This window comes from Mustelus asterias, chromosome 30 (genome assembly GCF_964213995.1).
Source record: "Mustelus asterias chromosome 30, sMusAst1.hap1.1, whole genome shotgun sequence".
Taxonomy (NCBI): Eukaryota; Metazoa; Chordata; class Chondrichthyes; order Carcharhiniformes; family Triakidae; genus Mustelus; species Mustelus asterias.
The window spans coordinates 5,688,532-5,699,847 of record NC_135830.1 but is presented as its reverse complement, the minus strand read 5'-3'; positions in this window follow the sequence as shown (position 1 = coordinate 5,699,847).

The following is an 11,316-nucleotide window of genomic DNA, read 5'->3' as shown; positions in this document are numbered from 1 at the left end:
GGATTGTGTCTGAACTGACTGTAAACCAGCGAATTGACACTGGGGAGAGGCCACTCACATGTTTTCAGTGTGGGAAAGGAGTCAGTCAGCCACCCTGCAGAAACACCAACGAGTTCACAGTGTGGAGAGACCGTTCACCTGCTTCGTGTATGGGAAGAGATTCACTCGCTCATCCACCCTGATGATTCACCAGCGAGTTCACAAATAATCACAGTGACTGGACCTGACTGCAAATCACATCCAGGAATGAACTATGTTCAGTGATGTCCATTTTTACTGATTTTATGTCAAGAAAATATGTGTGGAAAATCTGAGGAATTAAAATATTTTCTGTGGGTAATTTCTGATTTGTTTTTTAAACTGGTGAAGTGTGAGAGTGGTAATGATGAAATGAGACAAAGTGGCTGTGTGAATTTAAACTATGAGATTTTCTTATGCATTTGTGGGACATGGGCATCACTGACTGACTCGCATTTATCGCCCATCAGTAGTGGTTTACGAGGCCATTTCAGAAGGCAGTTGAGAGTCAACCACATTGCTGTGACTCTGGAGTCAGATGTAAGCCAGGCCAGGCAAGGACGGCAAATTTCTTTTCCCAAAGGACATTAGTGAAGCAGATGTTTGTTTTCTACCAATCAATAATGGTTTATGGTCATTAGGAAATTCTTAATTCCAGAATTTTGTTTGAATTTAAATTCCACCACATGCTGTGGTGGGATTCGAAACTGGGTCCCCAGAACCTTAGCTGAGCTTCTGGATTAATCGTCTAGAGATCATACCACTGGGCCATCACCTCCCATCTGGAACAAAACTGTTTTCACCACTAAGGCTCTGCTGTGATGTAATTGACGTCATAGTTTTCATGACATCATGGCACCAAAACTGGATGACATCTTCAGTATCCATTGTTGCTGGATGAGCCGCATCGAAAAGTCATTGGCCAGCAGGAATAAGGAAAATCCCAAGGCTTTTTATATCTGCATAAAGAGCAAGAGAGCAACCAGGAAGGGTGTTAGCCCACTGAAGGACAGGGGCGGGAATCTATATGTGGAGCCAGAGGAAATGGGAGGGGTATTAACTGAGTATTTTGTGTCAGAATTCACCAAGAAAAAGGACTTGGTTGATCAAGAGTCTGGGGAACGCTGTGGAGATAGTTTGGGTCACGTTGAGATCAAAAAGGAGAAGGTATTGGGCTTCTTGAGACACATTAAAGTATACAAGTCCCCAGGGCGTAATGCGAAATGCCCCACAATACTGAAAGAGGCAAGGGAGGAAACTGCTGGGTCCTTGGGAGAAATTATTGTATCCTCACTGGCGACAGTGGAGGCGCCAGAGGATTGGAGAACAGCCAAAGATGTTCGCTTGTTTGAAAGAGAGCAACAAGGATAATCCAGGTCGTTACAGGCCGATGAGCCTTACGGCAGTGGTAGGGAAATAATTGGAGAGGATTCTTTGAGACAGGATTGACTACCACTTGGAAGTAAGTGGACGTATCCGAGAGAGGCAACATCGTTTTGTGAAGGGGACGTCATGTCTCACTAACTTGACTGAGTTTTTTGAGGAAGTGACGAAGATTATTGATGAGGGTAGGGCAGTGGATATTGTCTACATGGACTTTAGTAAGGTTGTCAACATGGCGTTTAGTAAGGTTGTCTACATGGACTTTAGTAAGACAAAGTCCCTCATGGCAGACTGGGAAAGAAGGTGAAATCGCATGGGATCAGAGGTGAGCTGGCAAGATAGATACAGAACTGGCTCGGTCATAGAAGACAGAGTGTAGAAGTGGAATGGTGTGTTTCTTAATGGAGGGCTGTGACAAGTGGCATTCCTCAGGAATCAGTGCTGGGACCATTGCTATTTGCAATATATGTAAATTATATAGAGGAAAATGTAACTGGTTCGATTGGCAAGTTTGCAGAAGACTCAAAGGTTGGTGGAATTCCGGATAGTGATGAGGACAGTCAGAGGATACAGCAGGATATAGATCGGTTGGAGTTTTGGGCAGAGGGATGGCAATGGAGTTTAATTCGGACAAATACGAGGTAATGCATTTTGGAAGGTCTAAAACAGATGGGAAATATACAGTAAATGCAGAACCCTTAAGAGTATTGAGAGGCAGAGGAACCTGGGTGCACAGGTACAGAGATCACTGAAATTGGCAACGGAGGTGGAGAAGGTAGTCAAGAAAGGAATACGGTATGCTTGCATTCATCGGCTGGGGCATTGAGTTTAAAACTTGGCAACTCATGTTGCAGTTTTATAGAACCTGTGTTCAGCTGCGCTTGGAATAGAGTGTTCAATTCTGGTCGTCGCACTACCAGAAGCACGTGGAAGCTTTGGAGAAGGCACAGAAAAGATTTACTAGGGTTTTGCCTGGTATGGAGGACATTAGCTATGAGGAGAGATTAGAGAAACTTGGTTTGTTCTTACTGGAACGATGGAGGTTTAGGGGGGACCTGATTGGCATCTACATGATTATGAGGGGCATGGACATAGTAAATAATGAGAAGCTTTTTCTCAGGGTGGAAGAGTCAATAATGAGGGGGAATAGGTTTAAGGGTGAGGAGCAAGGTTTAGACGAGATGTACAAGGCAAGTTTATTTTACACAGAGGGTGGTGAGTGCCTGGAACTCGTTGCCGGAGGAGGTAGTTGAAGCAGATACGATAGTTACTTTTAAGGGGTGTCTTGGCAAATACATGAATAGGATGGGAATAGAGAGATATGGTCCCCGAAGGGTTAGGCGTTTTCGTTCTGTCGGGCAGTGTGGTCGGTCCAAACTTAGAGGGCTGAAGAGACCATTCCTGTGCTATAATTTTATTTGTTCAATAACAACAATAAATATTCTTCAAACTGAGCACATTATCTCGGCTGACACTCCAGTCTGACATTGAGCGACTGCTGCACTCTGACACACAGTGTCCTTCACATGGAGCTTGTGGAGGCTCTGGCCGCATCCTTCCAATCCTCCTCATGGAGTAGTGGTGTTGAAGGACTTAGAGATTGTAAATAATACATCCCTGTTCAAAAACACAGCAATTGCAGAACAATCAGCTTAACATCAGCGGTGGGAAAAAATGAAACCAATCAACTGGGATGCAGCCAACTGGCATTTGGAAAAGTATGGATTATTATTTTCATCAGTTTATGTTTTTAGTACTGAAACTTCCCTGGGTCTCAAGGCTGGAGAGACATTCTGGAAGGTATGGGGAGCTTGGACCTGTCCATGAGAATAACTGAAGATCTGGGACTGAAATAATTTGAGTTAGAATGGAGAAAAGATCAAATATTAGAACAGTCAGTAACAGGACATCAATTAATTTCCTCTTCCCCTGATGAAATCAAGGACTTGACACACCGTGTGTTTGAAACAAAGCTGATTTATTTAACAGACATCAAGATATTAAACTCCCGCCCAGTTACAGAGATTATTTATATCAGAAGAAATACATTTTAACTGCCTAAATGAAGATCACTGAGAGGAGATTGATCGAGGTATTCAAGATTCTGAGGGGCATGAGCAGGTGAGATAGTGAGAAAATGTTCCCACCAAGACAACATCAAGAGCGAGAGTGCACAGGTTTACGTTAATGGAGAAAACAGAATAGAAGTGATGTGAGGAAACATTTTTTTCACGTAGAATGAGGCTGGAGTAAGCTCCTGAGAAGGCGGTGGAGGCGGGTTCAATCAACATACTCAAAAGACAATTGGATTGTTATCTGAAAATAAAGAATGTGCGAGGTTAGAGGGGGGTAAGGCTCTTCCAAAGAGCAAGTGCAGACTCGATGGTCTCAATGGCCTCCTTTTGTACTGTAAAGATTCTGTGATAAGAGTTCCTGAATGATGGGGAAAGATAACAGACGCTGGTTCTTAAAGGGACACTGCAACCCCGAAAACACAATCAGCTGCAGGTCCAAAATATTAAATTGCAGCCCAGTTACATGGATTGTAAACAGCAGCAGAAACGGACTCCCAAATGTCAGAATGAATGTGGCTCACTCCTGGATGTGATTAACAGCAGCAACTCCAGCAGAATCCACTCCCTGCACTCACTCGTGAACTCGCTGGTGTGTCATCAGGTAGGATGAGGTAGTGAATCCCTTCCCACACTCTGAGCAGGTGCATGGTCGCTCCCCAATGTGACGTCGCTGATGTGAGTTGAAGCTGGACGAATGTCTGAAGCCCTTTCCATAGTCAGTGCAGCTGAATGGCCTCTCCTTAGTGTGAACTAGCTGGTGTGTCACGAGGTTGCATGAATTAATGAAACGTTTCCCACACACGGAGCACTTGAATGGCCTCTCCCCAGTGTGAACTCTCTGGTGCAATTCTAGGTTATACATCTGGATGACTCCCTTCCCACAAACAGAGCAAGTGTACTGTCTCTCCAGTGTGAACTTGCTGGTCCAATGTTAGGCAGGATGATTGAGTAAATTCCTTTCAACAGACGGGGCAAGTGAAAGTTCTCTCCCCAGTGTGGGTGCGTCGGTGAGTTTACAGTTTGAATGGGCAAGTGACTGCTTTCCCACAGTCCCCGCATATCCACGATTTATCTATGGTGTCAATACCATCATGTCCTGCCATATTGGATAATTAGTTGAAACCTCGTCCACATACAGAACATGTGTACGGTTTCTCCTCGTTGTGAATAGTGTGATGTTTTTGGATAGGAACATAGGAATAAGTCGGCAAATTCATCCTTTCGAGCCTGCTTCACCATTCGATCAGATCATGGCTGATTTCTCTCTAGTCTCAAACACAGGCGCCTGTTCCCAAATGTTCAGACTGTAACTGGTTCAATCTCTTTCCACAGTCAATTAATTGGAAAGCTCTCACTCGGATGTGTGTGTGTGTGTGTGTGTGTGTGTGCGTGTGTCTCAGTGCTTTTCCAGTCACGCTGATGTTTGAAATATTTTCCCACGGACAGAACAGCCAAACATTTCTTCTTCCACACGCAAAGACTGGCAGTGTTCAGGAGGTGATGAACTGAGCCTCTGTTAAATCTTGGTGTGAGTTCTGATTAGTGTTTCCACTTCAAATATCCTGCAGAAGGAGCTTACAAAATTATTGTAAATTCAGGACAGAAATTCAAAACGGAAAATTCCAATATATCTGGAACATGTTTTCCGCTCTTGTTCCCTCAAATCTTTAAATCTCTGTCCCACACAACCTCCCTCCTCCCTGGGCTGAAATTCAAATAATGTGCAACATATTTTTTCCATATCCTTTTGACCAATTTGTATAAATCACTTCAGGGCCTCATTCCTCCCTATCTCCCAAATACCCTCTTGCCTCACAACCCTCCGAAGTATCTGCACTGCTCTAATTCTCGCTTCTTGTGCATTCTGTATATTAATCGATCCACCATTAGTGACCAGGCCGTGTGTTTCCTCGGCTGCAAGATCTGAAGTTCTCTCCCCAATTTCGCAATCTGTCTACCTCCCTTTCCTGCTTTAAACGGTGACACGGTGGCCCAGTGGTTTGCACTGCTGCCTCACAGCGCCAGGGGCCTTGCGTTTGATTCCCGGCTTGGGTCACTGTCTGTGTGGAATTTGCACGTTCTCCCCGTGTCTGCGTGGGTTTCCTCCAGGTGATCCAGTTTCCTCCCACAGTCCAAAGATGTGCGGGTTCGGTGGATTGGCTGTGCCTTAGTGCCAGGGGGACTAGTTGGGTTAAATACATGGGGTTATGGGGATAGGGATTGGATGGAATTGTGGTTGGAGCAGACTCGATGTGCCGGATGGCCTGCTATTGCACTGTAGGATTTAATATATATATATATTTCTGTAAAAAGAGACATGCTGTCAAAGCCTTTCATCTTATACTGATCAGAACAGTTTCAACAATACCAAATTTCAAAAATATCACTCAGGCTCATTTACACTTACTCGAAGCTAGATATATTCATGGACAAGAACTTTTCCTCTGCAGGTCAAAGGAAATGCCTGGGGGGTTGGGGGTGGGGGGGGCGTGGTGACAGCTCCCTCATTTATTCTCCATCGCAATGGCTGGACTAGTCAGAGCTGGTTGTCAATGGTTGTCCTTTGCTTGCGCAGTATAAATTATTGTTACCTTTGAAATCGTGATGGGGGCAACATGAAAAGCTTTAACACCATTTCTTTCAGCAATACTTAGGTTTTGTACTACCTGGCGACTATTTAAGTCACTCCTTAAAATGAACAATTTTTCCCAAGCTTCAGATCACTTGTCCTGACCGGTCTGGGTTTTTCACTTTGTTTTATAATGTTCCTGTGAAGTGCACTGGCTGATTGATGATGTGAAAGGTGTTATATAAATACAAGTTGTTGTTGACTGTAAACGTGGCCTCCTGTTTTACAACAATCCATTGATTTCACAACAACTCAATCTCTGATGTTTTGTCCTCTGTGGATTCAACATTTGGCTTTGCCCGATTCAAGATGGCGGACACGCATGCGTCTTGGAGCACACTGCCCCCTATAAAAATGGCGGATGTTAAATCGGGCCTGAAACATCCGGAGGCCCGAGGATTTTGTTTGTGGTCGAGGCGGCGTGTTTATGAAGCCTCAGAACCCACCCGCCGGCTACATTTCTGTTTCCGGTTTTATTTCGGGCTCTCGATCCGCACTAGGTATTGGTAAAAATCTTCATTTGAAAGCCGCTCGCTCAAGCTCCTTACCGTCTGTCTCCAGCTGCAAACCAGGATGGGGCCGTTAACCTGGGCCTGTTCCCGGGAGGGAGGGAGAAGCCCCGCAGCTGCAAACCAGGGAGCTGACAATGATTCTGAAGGGTTTGCGGATCCACAAAGTGTTTCCAAATCCTCCCAGCCACCGCCTAACGCTGACTCCGCTTCTCCGGGACAAACAAGCGCCAAGGACAGCAATGACACTGCGCATGCTCCACATCACAATGCCCGGGGGGCTGATTGACGGCAGCTCCGGAGCAATAGGAAGAGGGGGCGGGGCTGGAGGACCGACCGGCAGCGGGTGGTCCTCCAACCAATCGGAGTGAATGAGGGGGCTGGAAGACCAACAGTCAGGTGAAGACCGGTGAGTGTGGAGCACTCATTTCAACGTCTGGGAAGGGCTGGAGCCGGTGGCTGGACATCGGGGGGGATTTGGAAATACTTTGTGGATCCGCAAACCCTTCATAATCATTGTCAGCTCCCTGATTTAAGCTGCGGGGCTGCAACCTCCCGGTGACAGACCCAGATTTACGGCCCAATCCTGGCTCAGCCACTGGAGGATGGTTCACATCAGAGGATTGGGAGGGGGACAATAAATAAGTGGCTACGTTGGGGAAGAACAGGTAGTGTTGAGATGGGAAGGCTGCAGAATGACTGAAACAGGCGAGGAGAGTGATCAAAGAAGTGGCAGATAGAATACAATGTGGGAAAGTGTGAGGTTATGCACTATGGTAGGAATAATAGAGGCGTAGACTATTTTCTAAATGGGGAAAGGTTTTGGAAGCCTGAAGCACAAAGGGACTTGAGCCCAAAATCAGGACTCAGCATTAACGTGTAGATTAAGGCGGCAGTTAGGAAGGCAAATTCAATGTTAGCATTCATTTATAGAGACCTCGATACAAGAGTAGGCATGTACAGCTGAGGCTGTATAAGGCTCTGGTCAGAACCCATTTGGAATATTGTGATCAGTTTTGGGCCCCATACCTGAAGAAGGATGTGCTGGCGTTTGAGGGGGTCCGCGGGTGGGGAGCGTGGGGGGGGGGGGGGGGGGGGCGGTTCACAAGAATGATCCCAGGAATGAAGGATTTGTCATACGAAGAGCGGTTGAGGAGTCTCTGTCTGTAATCAATGGAGTTTAGAAGAATGAGGGGGATCTAATTGAAACTTAAAGAATACTGAGAGGCCTAAATAGAGTGGACGTGGAGAGGATGTTTCCACTCGTGGGAGAGACTAGAACTTGAGGGATAACTTCAAAGTGAAGGGACGCTCCTTTAAAATTGAAATGAGGAGGAATTTCTTCAGCCAGAAGGTGGTGGATCTGTGGAACCCATTGCCACGGAGGGCTGTGGAGACCAGGATTGAGCAATAGGTTCTTGATCAATAAGGGCATCAAGGGTTACGGGGAGAAGGTAGGCGAATGAGAATCATATCAGCCATTATTGAATGGCAGAGCAGACTCGATGGGCCGAATGTCCTAATTCTGCTGCTAGATCTTATGGTCTTATGGCCTCAAATCAATGAGGACTTTGATCTCTGGGAAACAATTAACAAATGTGTCATAGTAGTTAGCACTGCTGCCTCACAGTGCCAGGGACCCTCTATCAATTTTGGGCTTGTGTGACTGTCTGTGTGGAGTTTGCACATTCTCTGTGTCTGCGTGGGTTTCCCCTGGGTGCTCCAGTTTCTTCCCACATTCCAAAGATGTGCCACTAAGGTTGTTGCGGAGTGATGCCTCTCAAGCTGCAAGGCCCTAGTAACAGGCTAACAACCTGTTCCTGAAAACAAACTACCTTTGGAAACAGACAAATGTCTGTCTTCGTGCACCACTAGGTACATGAATAGATTTGGAAAATGTGATTTACGTGCATTGGTGCTGCCCACCATTCAATGATATTCACTATCCTTTTGTTGTGAGTGTTTGCTAAACATGGACTGCGGCGATTCAAGAAGGCACCTCACCACCATCTTCTCAAGGGCAACTAGGGGTGGGCAATAAATGCTGGCCATCCAGTGACGCCCACATCTCACGAATGAATAAAAAAAAGTTACAATTGAAACAACAGATCATGCATGGACTTAAAAGATTATCCAGCTCTCCTTTCACCTGTATCAATCCAGTGTATAATTCTCATTCAGAATTCCTTCAATTGTCCCAATCCAAATCCATTTTACTTTAATTTCACTCCCTCTGATCACTATCTTAACAGTTTCAAATTCACATGTTTTTATGGAGCAGTTATTAATGATTTTTTAAAACGTGATGCACTCTCTCGCCCCCATTAACCGCTGCATGATCGGTTGTCCAGTAGCTGAGCAAGTCTCCTGAAGGACAGGCCCACCAAGCACTTCTGCATGTTAGTTACTCCACAAGTAACAAATCATATCTTCACACTCACACTGGCATTCCAATATCCTGGCACATGCTCCATCCGATACAAGCCAATCCTAGCCATTCAGCTGATCCTATCAGAAAATCAAATGGCGTCAGTCTCCACGTCTTTGCGTCCTTGCATTGTCCCGATGAATTGGTTTGCAGCTGGACTAACAAATGCAGTTTTCTTTACAAATAAATGTTCAAAGGCAAAGATACAAAGATGTGCAAGAGTGGCTGTCAATATATGAGTCTAATTTGCTCTTTCCTTTCACTAGAGTATACACCAATACCAGATTGAGCTGCTGCATTGAATAACTCCCAGAGTGAGTTATTCCCATTCCTATTTGCTGCTGTGCTTTTCCTGTCTTTTCCCCAATCCTCAGTCTCTTTTTCATTCAATCAGACAAATCTCAATTACTATCTGACCTCACTGACCAGTCCTGGAAAAACTGTACGGTCCAATACAATATTCTCATAATATCTATAAAACAGATTCAAACACTACCATTTAAATCCAAAGACTAATATATGTTATTTGTTCTTCACTTTACCCCATTATAAAGTGCCAGAAATTTCAAATCAATTCCAGATTTGTTGTTGGGCTCAATGGTTTTGCTCCCGTTCAATTTACTTCTCCCCAAAGAACTCTCGTTGCTACCCGGGAACTCTGATTTTTTTTCCATTAATTTTAGTGAGTACTTGAGTGCTTTGAAAGAGCAGCTCACATCAATATATTTTACCAATTCCAGTGTCAGAAACAATTACACCCAAGCTTGCTGGTTTTCAGTTATGTTTTTATATCAGACAGAAACAATCACCTCAGACGTAACTTCCATATCTCTCGTGTTCAAGCATTTTCCTGAATGGTTAAGGCCCAGTTTTTGAAAGCTAAAGTCTTTAGTTCAAATTGTCACCATGTTGTGATGTCTGATATATGTAGGAAAGTTTCTGAATTTGTACAAACTTCTTATTGACTTGCTGCAACACCAGTGGCTACGGAAACCATAATCTGCTGTTTAGAAATACAGAAAGAATCTATTTGACTGGGGGAAGAGTTCTTTATTTATTTGTTTATTGGATGTGGGCATCGCTGGCTACATTTATCCCTACCTGCCATTGGGAAGGTAGTGGTGAGCTCCCTTCTTGAACTTCTGCAGTCCTTCAGATGTAGACACATCACAGAGGGGGAGTTCCCGGAGTTTAGCCCAGTGACAGTGAAGGAACAGTAATATATTTCCAAGTCGGAATGGTGAGTGACCTGGGGGGGAAACTCCACATAGTGGTCTTCCCAGTATCTGCTGCTCTTGACCTAAATGGTAGTGGCCGTGGGTTCAGAATGTGCTGCCACTTTGCATCATTCAGTGCCTCCCTGTTTCAGATCTTCTTTTTTGGCTCCCTCTTACTGCCTTACTCTTTCTGTCTCCCTCTTTCTCTTCCCCTGTTTCCCGGCCCCTGTGTCTGTCTCTTTATTTGTCTTCCACTGTTCTGTCCCTCACTGTTTCTGTCTCTCTTTCGCAGAATCACAGAATCACAGTGCAGCAGAGGTTGGGCTCACTGTCCATCGAATCCGCAACCACGCATGAAATGACCTTACCTGCCCAACTAATCCCACTTGCCAACACTTGGCCCATAGCCTTGAATGTTATAGCGTGCCAAGTACTGATCCAGGTACTTTTGAAAGGATGTGAGGTATCCCACCACCCTCCCAGGCAGCGCATTCCAGACTGTCATCAACCTCTTGAGTTAAAAAACTTTTCCTCAAATACCCCCTTAACCTCCCACCCCTCACTTTTACCTTGTGTCCCTTCGTAACTGACCCTTCAACTCAGGGGTACAGCTGCTTCTTATACACTCTGTCCATGCCCCACATAATCCTGAACACCTCAATCAGGTCGCCCTCAGTCTTCTCTGTTCCAACGAAAACAACCCAAGCCCACCCATACTCCCATGATAACTTAAATATTCCATCCAAGCAGCACCCTGGTCTATCTCCTCTACAGCACCTCCACTGTTTTCACGTCCTTCCTATAATGTGGCGACCAGAATTGCACACAGTACTCCAGCTGTGGCCTCAACAAAGTTCTATACAACTCCATCATGAGCTCTCTGCGTTTGTAATCTATATCCTGATCGATAAAGGCGAATGTGCTGTATGCCTTTTTCATCACCCTATTAACCTGACTTTCCACCCCTTTGTTTCTGTTCTCTCTGTTTTCTGCCTCTCTCTCTCTCTCTCCCTGCCTGCCTCTCTCTCTCTCTCTCTTCCTTTCTCTCTCTCCCTGC